The sequence below is a fragment of the Bactrocera latifrons genome, unplaced genomic scaffold (genome assembly GCF_001853355.1).
Source record: "Bactrocera latifrons isolate USDA-ARS-PBARC rearing strain unplaced genomic scaffold, ASM185335v1 scaffold_101, whole genome shotgun sequence".
NCBI classification, from domain to species: Eukaryota; Metazoa; Arthropoda; class Insecta; order Diptera; family Tephritidae; genus Bactrocera; species Bactrocera latifrons.
Window position 1 is genome coordinate 321,615 of NW_017534420.1, and position 13,263 is coordinate 334,877.

Consider the following 13,263-nt stretch of genomic DNA (forward strand, 5'->3'; position numbering starts at 1 on the left):
AGGACTTACAAACAACCGTTATGTGAACAAAACTATAATACTCTCTTTAGCAACTTTGTTGCGAGAGTATAAAAAGGCAGTATTAATTACTAAGTATAAAAGTAAACTAAACGTTTTGTATTTTTTCAAAACTTATACTTTCATTTGACCACTTTTGTTTAAGAGTCCTTTTTTTAAAGTGGAACAAAACTTTTTTCTTTCTATTCCGGGGAAAAGATATTAATTTATAATTTGTTCCTCAAATGCCTATGTGAATGTAATATTAATGTATGAATTATTAATTGGTTATTTTAATAAAACTGCATTGAAATAACGTCTGTGAAATTAATACATTCATTTGATGCCTAGTGTAGACTCATATTAAATCATAAATCGGATTTTTTTGGCTCACTCTAATGCACTTACACTCAGGCGCGCATACAATAGAAAGGATTTTAGGCTTTAATATACATACATACACTAATATACGGTTGAGCAAATAAATGTTTTGTTACTGATCGTTCAACTTTGTGAGGAAAAAGAATAAATAACACGAACAATTGAAAAGCGTTGACCACTGGGGACGCTTTGATATGCTGAGCTCGCTTTGTTCGCATATATGAGTATAACGGGAATGGCATGTGTGTGGGTGAATGTTTGAAAAGTTGCGCTTTTTCAGACTTTCACTGGCTCAGTTGGTTTGTTTGCTTTTCGTCTGACCAACTCGGTTTTTATTTGTTCAAATTGGTGTTTGAATCATGCGGCTTATTTACCACCAAACTGACTGGAATATTTATATCCTTCAACAAATATGATTACGCTTTCTGGTCCGATGTTATCGGTTGTTTTTTGGGAAAGTTTTTATTGAGAGAAATTGCATCCAAATAGTTGATTTACTTTAGTGCTTATTTGTAATACTTTGGTGGATTAAGGTGTCTAGGTATTGATGATTGTGGGTTAAGAGAATAATATTCTTCTATATATTTAGTAATCTTTCCTAACTGCTTACATATTGTTTAAATTTACATATGTTAGCCCATTTTAATATTAATTTGTAAGAAAAATATTTGATTTCACTTGGTGTGTAGAATTTAATAAACGTACAATGTGGATATGGCTGGGTAGTTGATAATGTTTATTGCTAAAACGTTTTCAAATTTCGAAATTGAGTTGGCGTATGTAGGCAAACCTTAAAACTCATTATTGTATAATCATCCCAAATGTCTTTGGAATTCTTATATACACAAAATTATTAGGTAAATCTGAGCGAAGATTTTTTTATTTTGGTTCTTTGGATCATTTCGGGCTTTTCCAATTCATTAATTTGATATGGTCTGTTCATATGAGATTTATGTGCATCAATATAAGCCTTCCCTTGATTGTGTAAGTATAATTCTTTTATCCGGTGGATTTATATCCAATCGACAATTTCTTATTGATATGATATACCTTATAGACCTTCCTAGGTATTTTTACAATAAATTGTTTTTTTAATGAATTGTGAAACGAATTTATCAGAATATGATCGTTCTTTAATCATTTTTTTTTATGAAACTGCAGCGAACCTTACTGATATTGTTGTTAAAATCAGTCATCTTAGGAATACTATCACTTACGATATAAGATTAAAATGTGCCTTGCTGTAGAAAAGGGAATTTCCTGTTACTAGGAGAAGACTTTTAGTTGAATTGAAGTAAATTTCTCCCTTTGTGCCGAAGTTACTCCCTGAACAAAATAGTGTCCGCATGACTTTTGACGAAATATATTAATATTTTAGAATGGCTGCCATAAGCACTGGCGAGATTTTCAAGGCAGGCTCAATGGGCGATTATGCAGGGAAATCAAAGATGTGTTTTCTTTCGACAAAACAATAAACACCAAAACGTACACAGATTGATAGGAAAAGAAAGCTGATTCAATTTTTTGGAGACTTACATACTCACTAAAGATTTTTTCTAATAAAAGAATATCTTTATTTTAAATTGGCCAGTCATAAGTCTTAACCTAAATCCAATTGAAAATCCTTCTAGAATACTTTCAGCTAGAATTTTAAAAAATGGTCATCAATGTAAACGTTTCAGCAGCAAGAAGACACCTTGGTATGCGAGTTTGACAATATAGGAGATTATACTTTACAAAATTTAGTAAACTCCTTACGAAAATAATGTTATAATGGCAAAAGGCAAAACATAAACTATTTAACTAGAGATATTTGTAGCAAAACATGGCATTTACAGGTGTTACACATGATAGACATTATTTACGTCAAGGTTATTCTGAAGTCTTTATTGATCCTGATTTGTCTTTATACTCTGAACATCGTATATTTATAAGTTATCCAGGAAGTTTGTAATACGCAGAAGGAAACGTCCGATACCCTATAAAGTATATTTACATAGAAATGATCAGCATGACGAGCTGAATGATAGGAATCAAGTGCTTGCATGGAAAACTTTTTTATTTGACGACATAGCTCCACGACAGTAATGGCGCGATCTCCGAATAAATTGTTCAGCTCGAAACACTATAGCATATAGCTGCCATACATACAGACCGAACAAAGTCAGGTCCTTTTGTATTTTGTATTTGTGAAGGGTATTATAGCTTCGGCCGAAGTCAAGGTTTTTTTGTTTTCAAATAAAATAAGAAAAAGCGTTATCTTCGGGTCACTGAAGCTAATATACCCTTCACAGGTGCATTTCTTTTAGTAACTATGTGTTCAGGTTGTATGGAAGCTATATCATATAGTAATCCGATCTGAACAATTTTTTCGGAAATTATATTATTAACTAAAACAGTAATCCATGCCAAATTTCGTGAAAATACCACGTCAAATGCGAAAGTTTTCCACAAATCCGTTCGGTTTGTATGACAGCTATATGCTATAGTGAGCTGGTCTGAACAATTTCTTCCGATATTACATTGTTTCCATGAACAATAACTCATACCAAATTTAGTGAAGATATATCGTCAAATGAGGATGTTTGCTATGCAAGCATTTGCATCGTCGTCATATCGTCATCGGAGATTACATTGTTACTTTCGAAAATAACCTGTGCCAAATTTTGTGAAGATACATTAGCAAATGTGAAAGGTTTGGGAATATTGTAAATAAAATTTAGTTGAAATACATAAATAAAGAAGGAAAATATAATTTAAGAGTCATACTAAGAGTCTGAGAAGTTTGTTTTTGTTAGTTTAGGCTATTTGGGTGCTTGCAACAAGTATTCTTTGTTTAATATTCGTTTAAATTCCAATGAGTTGACACACTTATACACTTGATTCGCACTCTGGTTTAATATATTCCTTAAAGGTATGATGATACAGAGCTCATTAAAGCGCATGATATTGCCCGCACTTTAACTGGATATTTCAATAGAATTTCGAAGTGATAATCGTAGGCAAAAGGACTGTTTTAAAACCAACAAGATTTAACTATTTTTGTACAAAAGTTATAAGTATTTTAAGTTTTCAATACTAAATGTGAATATAGGTAATATAGTACGTACTCGCATATTACATATGTATGTATTTCAAACTATAAAATATTTAATGTATACCACATTAAATATCCCATACTAATATACGTAACACGTCATAAAAATAGTATATTGCTATAAACACCGCTATAAAAAGCACACTCTCTGTATACGTATTTCAGCTTTTTAAAAGCTTTTTTATAATCAATCAATTTGTTGGCCAATAGTATAAATTAGGTTTTTAATGTGGAAATGCAACAGGACACCTGCGATAGAGCGAGATGCACCGTAAACAAAGAAAATTAACCACTGCGCATGGTTGCTCTTAATTGCGGACAGAGAGTGTATGTGAAATGCCGGAGAGTATCTGTACACAGTTAAAACATGTGACATCTTCTGTCGCATCGTTAGAAAGAGACAGACCGTAAACAAAGACAGCTGCTTGCGGCTACAACGGGCCACCGAAGCTTCGACGCACTGAAAATGGCCCATAATATACTCATAAGGCGCTAGTAGCTACGCTATGCCCAGATGTCGTCGTACGCGTGCTGATGCAGCTGTCTAATGATCCACCTTCTGGCACTGCGCTCTTTTTGTGTTCTTCCGGTTCACAATGTCGACGCTACAGCTGCCCTTTTCACGGTGAGTGGGTCAGGTGCTATTTAGCCGTATAATTTTTGCGCGTGACTGCTAGCGTTCTGTGTATGAAGAAATGAAGAGAAATTATATAAAAGAGATTTTGTCGAAACTAATTGCTCGGACGGTATCACACAAAAAGCTACAGGCAAGCGAATGGGATAGTGGGGAAATGGACACTTTCAGAAAATGCCAATGAGTAGCGATGACGGTGACGAGATAGATTCAGTATATACATAAATATGTACTATATGATTACTCACTTGTAATAAAATCGAAATTTTTTAATGATTATATTGTGAAAATACTTTCATACTCAAACATGATTAATCTTAATTCCTAAGAAAAATAGGCAATTTCATTTTCTTTAAGTGAATTCCCAGCATAAAAAGTACATATGTATATGTACATACATATATGTATACTGAGCCGACTCTTGTCTGATTTGAAACGGTGACCGTGAACTTGTGTACGCCAACTAAAACGTAATTTGCCTGCCTTTTACGTAATTTAAAAGTATGAATGGAAAATAATGCCCTGTACCCATCTACACAAATATATGTACGTCCAAGTATACGTAAACATAAGTATCACATTGTACAGAGTTGAGTGTCGCCTTATTATACGCCACTGTAACGTTCATTGATATCGCAATTTGAACTTGATACTAAATTGAGCGTGAGCTGTGCGCTTTGGGGGTGGTGCGCCCCAGATAATATCATTCACAACCTATTTACAACTATTTGCATACATACACTCGTATGCATATTTATTTGAAAATTAGACTTTAACATATTTGGGAAGGAAGTTGAATGAGGTGGTTGTAAATGTGTATGTGAATGTAATCTACTGGAATGGGTAACGGTTTACTTTTTGTTTACTTGTGTACAGCGGTGTGTTTTTGGTGCGGTGGATAAAGACGCGCGGTCGGCAAGCAGCCTCATGTTACATACAAACAAGCACGTGCTGTAATTGCTTTAAATAATGAAATTAAACGAAATTACGGTAAATTGTAAGCAATTTTGTTTTTACGAAATTAAAAGTTGCTTATGCAAATGAAGTTTTGGCTTTGGCTAGAATCTTTATAGACATATGAATTAGCGCTTTAAATTAATCACTATGTTCTTTAAGTTATGTAGGTTACATACAAATTCTTGTAATAGGAGCTTATATCGCACACTTTCGTCAAAAATAATGCCTGCCTCATAATTTTGCAATGACTTTAGACCGGTTAACCAAAGTTCTAAAAATTTGAGTAGTTAACTTTGATAGAAACCTACATATGAAATATAACCATCACCACGCCCATATCCTATATAATACAAGTAGCTGTTTGCCTTATTTCACAATTTAGTAAGTCAAAGTTTAATACTGCTTAAATGTTTCTAAAGGAATAAAAGGTGGAATGAAATCGGTCACGGTAAAGCAATTTTACAAATTCACTGATAAATACGATTTGAGTTCAACCGGTTGCCCTTTGTGGTGGACCCAGAAAAATATGCATGGACCGTTCTTTTTTCTCTAAATGATATTTCCGAATTTGATGCAGTGGTTACTTCAATATAGTGGGTCCGATCGACTTTCTGTATATAGTTCTCCATACAATGACCAATCACTTTCTTGTTTTGATCAAACATAGAGTTTGGACAGGATAAAAATTACCCAAATTTTTAATAAAACTAAATGTGTATTGCTTTTATTAAAATAATACCATCATTTTGTCAATTTTTAATCGTTTTCTACCGTAGGCCATTGTAAGGACATTTTCTTCTGGTAGTAAATCTTATTTTTAAGGTTTCATCTACGAAAAAGGCCGGAATAACTGCAGTACTCGAAGACATTGTTTATATTAAGTTGTATTTTATATAAGAGAACGATTCTAAATGGTTAGTACATTTTTCTGGACAGCTACTATATATATTTCTCTGAATCGGTCTTTTAGTTTTACTCTGTGATTCAAAAGGTGTAATATAAAAATAATTAACAATTTAAGTCCAAAACGATAACAGGACTCTACTATGCAGAATTATTGGCAAGGCGATGTAGTCACTTACTGTGCTGACATTTGAGTCGAATACGAAGGCTATCAGCTATATATTTTATATTAGTTATTTTAAATAGAAATCAGTATTTAAAGCGAACGCGTTTTTACTTTTACCTAAACAATCGGGATAAATTCGAAAGAGTTACATGAATAGACTTAAACTTTTAATAATCCAGAATCATAGAAACCTTAAAAGGTCAGTAAATTTTATTGCATCAACCTATTTACGAAACACACGCAACGACTAAGCTAACAATGGTTGCATTCGCCAAGTTGCGTGTCACTGTTTTGAAAAATTGTCACCTTGGCATTTCCGCGCAATCAGTGTACAAGAGTGCCATGTCGTTGACGTGACCAGCTGGTAGAAAATTTTGCAACACTTAGTTCGTCTTTTTTCTTCTCTCAATACACTATACATACATATAAACAAACGGAATCTTTTTGGTCACGCAAACTTTTGGCCGCCTAGCACTTCAAATTTCTCAGCACAATTCGCCATTCCACTGGCATTTGTTTTTCTTACAGCTGAATAATTAAGTTTGCGGTACACAAGTAGAAATGAATTATAGAAATTATATTTTGCTTAAGTTTGCCGGCATTTTTAATTCGCAAATTGAAATTTTGGCAAACTTTCCGTTTCGGATTCAGTAAGATTGATGGCTAATGAGAAATTGGAAATAGCGCTCGCTGAGCGCCAAACGCATAAGATGAATATAAGAATAAAGTGCACATAAAGAAAGCAATTTATATGGATATGTATGTATGCTTATGAATGTGCTCACTTGAGAAATTTTTTGGAATAATTTGTTATTCTTTTGCTACTGAGGGGTTGCTATATGTCCCTACCGACTTTGAGATCAAACTAAATTTAAAAACACTCTTTCTCGGTGTTATAGAATGGAATTAAAAAAACTTTGAATTCGGTTGCATCGAAGTCATAATGCTACAAATACAAAAATACATATAAAAATTAGCTTTCTACCGTGGTTCGATAAGAACTTAACGCAGATTCCACCTTTGCCGTGAATAATAATATATTCATATATATAACGGTTACCCTACAAGTCCTTGGCAAACTTAATATACCTGTTCATTTAAAGCTGTAAAAAATCTAAAAATTTAATGGACTGTTAAATGACAATCAACTGGAACCAACTACAACAAAATTTGTTTCATTGTGCCTTCGACCTGTCAAATTTAATTCGTAAAATAATTTATTAATAATATAAAATAAGAATAAAAGCAACAAAAATATGCGAACCGTTATATCTTTAGATTATCATCGGTAGTGGAAAAATTATTTTGCATACAGCTGATACATTATGACAAAAAAGCACCCAGAAATTGTAATTAAATTCCCTGGTCTAATTCTAATTTGACTAAGTGACTATGACAAATACGATCGTGATCTGTCATTCGGTTTGTTTACATTAGCTGTTTAAGTCGATGCACTTCAGTGCTTCAGTAGTGCGTTGCGATTTCTGCAATGGATAAAAATTTCGAAGAATTTGCTTTAATTTTGTATTTCTAACCAAATTTCGTGTGCGAATCGTTGCGAATGTTGGACGATTACGGTGATTAAGTTTTATCAAAAACACTAGTCTACGAGTGGTATAAAACCTTCAAAAACCGTCGACCATCGTTCGAAGTTGTTGAAGACATGCCTCGTTCTGAACGACCTTCGACCTCTTTAACTGATGAAAATATTTAAAAAGTGAAAGATATGGGGCTTGGAAATCGTCATAAGATGATATAGTGACGGCAAGAGAGACTTCTCGCGAGTCCATTCGAATGATTTTGGTGGATATTTATGGTATAAAATGCGTGTTTCCTCGACTTGTCCCGATAAAGCTGACTTTTTTCAAAAAGAGTACCGTTAACAGGTTTATTGCCGGTTCCGATCCCACACTCATGGAGATCATTATAACCGCCCATGAAACTTGAACTTATGAGTTTGAAATCGTTGCATAAGGTATCTGGTGTAGATTATTTTGAAGGCGAACAAATAAATATTGATGAATAATTAAATACTTCGCGTTTCATTTTCAATTTCTAGTTAATTTTTTGTGTGTACTTTGTATTCGAAGAGTTTCTTTCCCATATTAGAAACCAAAGATCAGTTTCTTAAATTAATTTTAATTGATTCTCTGTAACAAGAGGATCTTGAAAATTTCGGAGCTTTATGTTACTGTTGAATTTTATGGTTGATTTCAATATTCAATAATTCTGTAACCAATATCACACATATTTGGCATTAAGCTACACTACCATATACCCAGCGTTATACTTCCTTTAATTTTTCTATTTTACACATTAACCGTTATGTACGATATGCTATAATACCAAGAGGAAGTTCGAAAGTCCTTAGATTAAGCATATGTGAGGTCAATATACCTGGATTATTTTTATTACCAAGGCACAATATTACTGAATTTCATAGGCATTGAGGTCTTGAGGCTTGGCAAGTTTTTGTCCGTTTTTGAATAGTATTAGAATTGCTTTGTGCAAGGTTTTATTCCGATAATTTCATTGTGGTTTGATTTATAGTATAGTGTACTAGAGGACCCGCCGACGTTTCACTGTGGCTGATACAAAATGGTACTACTAACAGCATCTATGTATATGATTTCTAGTCAGCACCTACCTTTAAAAGATGAGGAACTATTAGTTGATGAGATGTAACATTTTGGGTGAAGAAAATTGTGTTAGCTTACACACAAGTTTATAAAAAATGGATCAAAAAGCATTTCGTATGTTAAGTGGGTGCCGCGCAAGTTCAAAATCCAAAAAACCAACGAATTTGTGATTGTGAGGAGTGCGTGAGTGCTCTTTGATCTTAATAAAACCGAATTTTTGAGTCGGTATGTGACAATAGAAACATAGCTACATCATTTCTTACTGGAGTCCCAACGACAGTCAGCTAGTGGACTGCACATTATGAACCAGACCTCAAGCGTGGAAAGGGGAAGAAGTTGGCTGGCAAGGTTATGGCGTCAGTCTTTTGGGATGCACGCGATATAATATTCATCGACTGATTATTGAGACAATTATGATCCATTGCAGTGCGTAGTTGGTTGCAGTTCTATTTTACCTTTTCCAATATTTGGCAATTGCATTATTTTTGAGGAAGGATCAGTTTGAAATTGTACACATATACATCATCGTTTCCGTTTAAATTTTACACTGCTCTGTGCAATGCTTCGAAAAATATATCTTAAGTTATAATAGACATTTTTATCAGCACTGCAGTTATTCCGCTATTTTTTATGTTAGATTAAATTAATCGAACTCTAAATTTTAAACAAGATCTTAAAGAAAATTCCAATCCATAAATTATGGTTTATACCATCTTATAAGTATCATCTTTAAAAATTAACCTTAGAATAGAATAACATTTATTTTTGAAAACTACTATCATACAATTATTTATCGTGACTTGATTAATACTAATACGTCGTTGCGCTGAAAAATACGTTTCTGTTTAGTATGATTATTTTCCTAGCTAGAGACCTCCGATAAAAAATAAACGCGTCCAATCGCTGCTAAATTCAAAGTGCTATAGGGAGAATCGCGGTTTTCGAAGCCCTATTTATAGGGACGCTCCCGTTCTCCCGACTGACCGCCGCAAACGGTACGCCCCGCAAATTTTAAATGGGTAAATTCTTCGAAAATATTCATTTAAATCATATGCTGTAAAGGGCCATATAGATCTATATTAAATGAACAATGTATTTAAGGTATTTAATTCATAACAAGTAAATGACAAAAAAATGTTTTTGATGAGATATACAAATACCATCGGTTAGTTTTTTGTAAGCCTTTCAATGTGTACAATATCTAGACATTATTTTGATAAATCTCGTAGGTACAGCCTGCGTTTGCAAGGTAAGAGGAAAAAATGAGATTATTTACGAAATCGCATTAGAAACTTCAAAAATACCAGTATTTCTCCAATATTTAATGGAATCTATTATACATATAAATCTTCTTCTTCAAAATCCGTTTGGTAATTTCGAATATTTACGCATACATAAGCATACGAGGAAAGGAAAGAGGAAGCTATTTTGTTTTATATTATATAGTGATATTACATGTATATTGTGAGGATGGTAGTTAATATAGTGTTATATGTGAAGTGGGTGTGGTTGTAGTTTGATTTCGCTAATTTGCTTGAGCACCTACATAGCCATGTCCCACATTAGCTCTTTCCTAATCCCGAATGTATTTCATTTCATATCTATACATGTCATACATTGCTGTATTTTGTTTAATATTACATATGTCAGCTGACCCTAGAAAGAGGCGAATCAAATGTAATATCTAAATTATGTAACAAGGCCTTTGTGTAACACTGTTAAGTAACGCTATCAATTGACAACACTACAAAGAATATGACTTAGACGTGTCTAGGGCGATGCACAAATAAATCACAGACAATGCATGTAGTTACCGGATAACACTAGTTTGTAGACTCTCTTCTCTTTAGACATCATGCATTAGTTCAACATATGATGCACCTTAAGCAAGGAATACAACATGCAAATATAAAAAATTACCTTGTCGTGATATATAAAGTGGAGTGGTATAAACTCCAATTCATGGCATAATTCTTTGAAGGAAGAGTACGTAGCTGATCTTTGTAATGTTCGTATATACAACATGTTTACAATTTGATAGCATTAGCATATGCAAGCCTTGTCTATGTATTTGTTAATTGAAATGACACACATAACTAAAATGAACATTCAAAACATATATAGTATTATACCTATAAACGTAACATAAGTGAGCATAAGGGAAAATATTAAGCGTCAATTCATATCGTAACGCTTAAATAACAAATACCCATCAGGAATGCAAAAATATAATCTGAGAATATTCAACAACTTCTTCAAATAATTTTTGTCATTCCTCTTGGGCTGTTAAAGCCAAGAGATTAGCGTTAAACTATTTAAATCAATTGAATAATGCGAAATATAATTCTTTAGTGTTTACCTACATATATGATTTGTTTTATTTAACTATATGGATTTAACTACATTCAAAATATAATTTATTTTCCTATAATTTAGACTGCCTAATTTCCATCACTTCTTTAATCCAATTATAAAGAGCACAAACAAAATTATAAGCAAATTTATACGCTTCCAATTGTTCCTGTAGTGCCTTTCTTTGAAGCGAATTACACATGTCGATTATATGTATGGTATTTGCGGTGGCAGACACCATGGCGTATGCGTAATTACAATTTCACACATGCACTTGTAAATATGTACATAAATACATAAATTACTGAGCGCGCGTGTACCTTTCGTTAAATGCAAATAAGTAACACAAATATAAGCAGGCAATTTTCCTATTAGCGTTTATGTCACTCTCAACGCAAGTACTAGAACACAAAGACCCAAAACAAATACTAATGGGATATGATTTGTACTAGCAGAACAAATTAGAAAACATACAATTTGTATGTGAAAGGAAGGTTGAATGTAAAACTTGCCGGTTATACATGAGTAACGGTGGAAGGGAAGTGAGAAAGAACATGAAACAGAACCTAAATTTAAATTTCATGACATGTTTGTCGATATATCAGAAAAAATGTGCGATCGGTCATGTCATGAATGCATCTGGTTACGGTTACGGTGGACAGTTTGAGAGCGATCTTATAAATCAATTTATAGTGTTCAGCATTGATAGTATTCAAATTGAAATATGGAGGTATATGTTTTTGTTGTAATATAAGCAAGAGCTCAAGATTGAGAATCGCAAAACGGGTCTAAAATATAGTAGCACTAAAACCGTGCACAGTGGGCAATGTTATCAAAGAAGAATTGGCAAATCGAAGACAGGTATTTTAATGAATTATTGGTTATTACGGGCTAAAGTATGTAAGATTTCTAATATCTGAAGGAACGGATCTTCTCAAAAATACCTCATACTATTCTCCTTCTTTATCTCACTAGAAAGCAATATAAATATATATATATAAGTGATTTAAATAAGCGGTATATATGTAACAATCATAATTTCAATGGGCATTCCCTGTGATGGATGAATGGAGAAAAAGTTCAGTCAAATATATAGCAAATATGTGGGTAGAAAGAAAGAAAAATAAAAAAATAAATTTAAATTGTCTCAACGCTCAATATTTGATTAAAAATGGTAAACTCGCTAGGTTGCGATGGGTTAAAAAAATTGTGTAAATAACTCGAGAATGTTTGTGGCATAGTTTGGGTCTTTCTAGAATGGTTAAATTTATAAACATAGAAAAATTTTAATTTTTTTGTTATTTGAAAATTATGCCTGTCAATTTATTTAGGACATCATTGTAAAGATTTCGGTTCTTTAAATATTTTGAAATGCACTAATTTACACCTAACATCTAAATGACATTACGGAGAAATTATAAAAGCACTTTTATGTTATGATAGCATGATCCCGTCTTGAAATTTCCTTAGAAATATCCTAAACAAAAATCCCAGAAATTATTAACATTAAGAACTGGACCATGGCATGTAAAAATTTTAATAGATAAATTTCTTAATACATACCATCTATAAAAAATATATAAAGCCTTACTTAGAAGGAGAACTGGTCACTTTTTTAGAGTCAACGCTTCTGAGATATATGCATCTAAAATCAAAGCGATGCCATTAAATACCTCTGATCTGTAGGAATTAAAGATAAAAAATCACGATTGAAGTGTATATTCAATGGACAATTTTTACATGCCTTGTTCCAGTTCTGTTAAGGGCTAAAACTTTCAGAGAATTTCGTTCAGGATATTTCCAAGGAAATTTCAAGATGGGATTGAAAAAAATTAATAGTTAAAAAAAAAACACCCTAATGTACATACATAAACACACATTCATAATTGAGTATAGAAAAAGATGAGAAATTCTAATGACGATAAAAACACAAGCTTAAAATTAACGTAACAGCGAAGAAAAATTTCCGAAGAAAGAGTGTGCCACAGTTACATGTGCTCATATACACACAAACCATACATTCAAAGATATATTGGCAATAGGTTTGACATCAGAATGTTGTGGCGTAATATTCATATATCTAATGTAATTGTTTATTTGTCAAACGCTGAACTTAATTAAGAATCAAACGACTGAA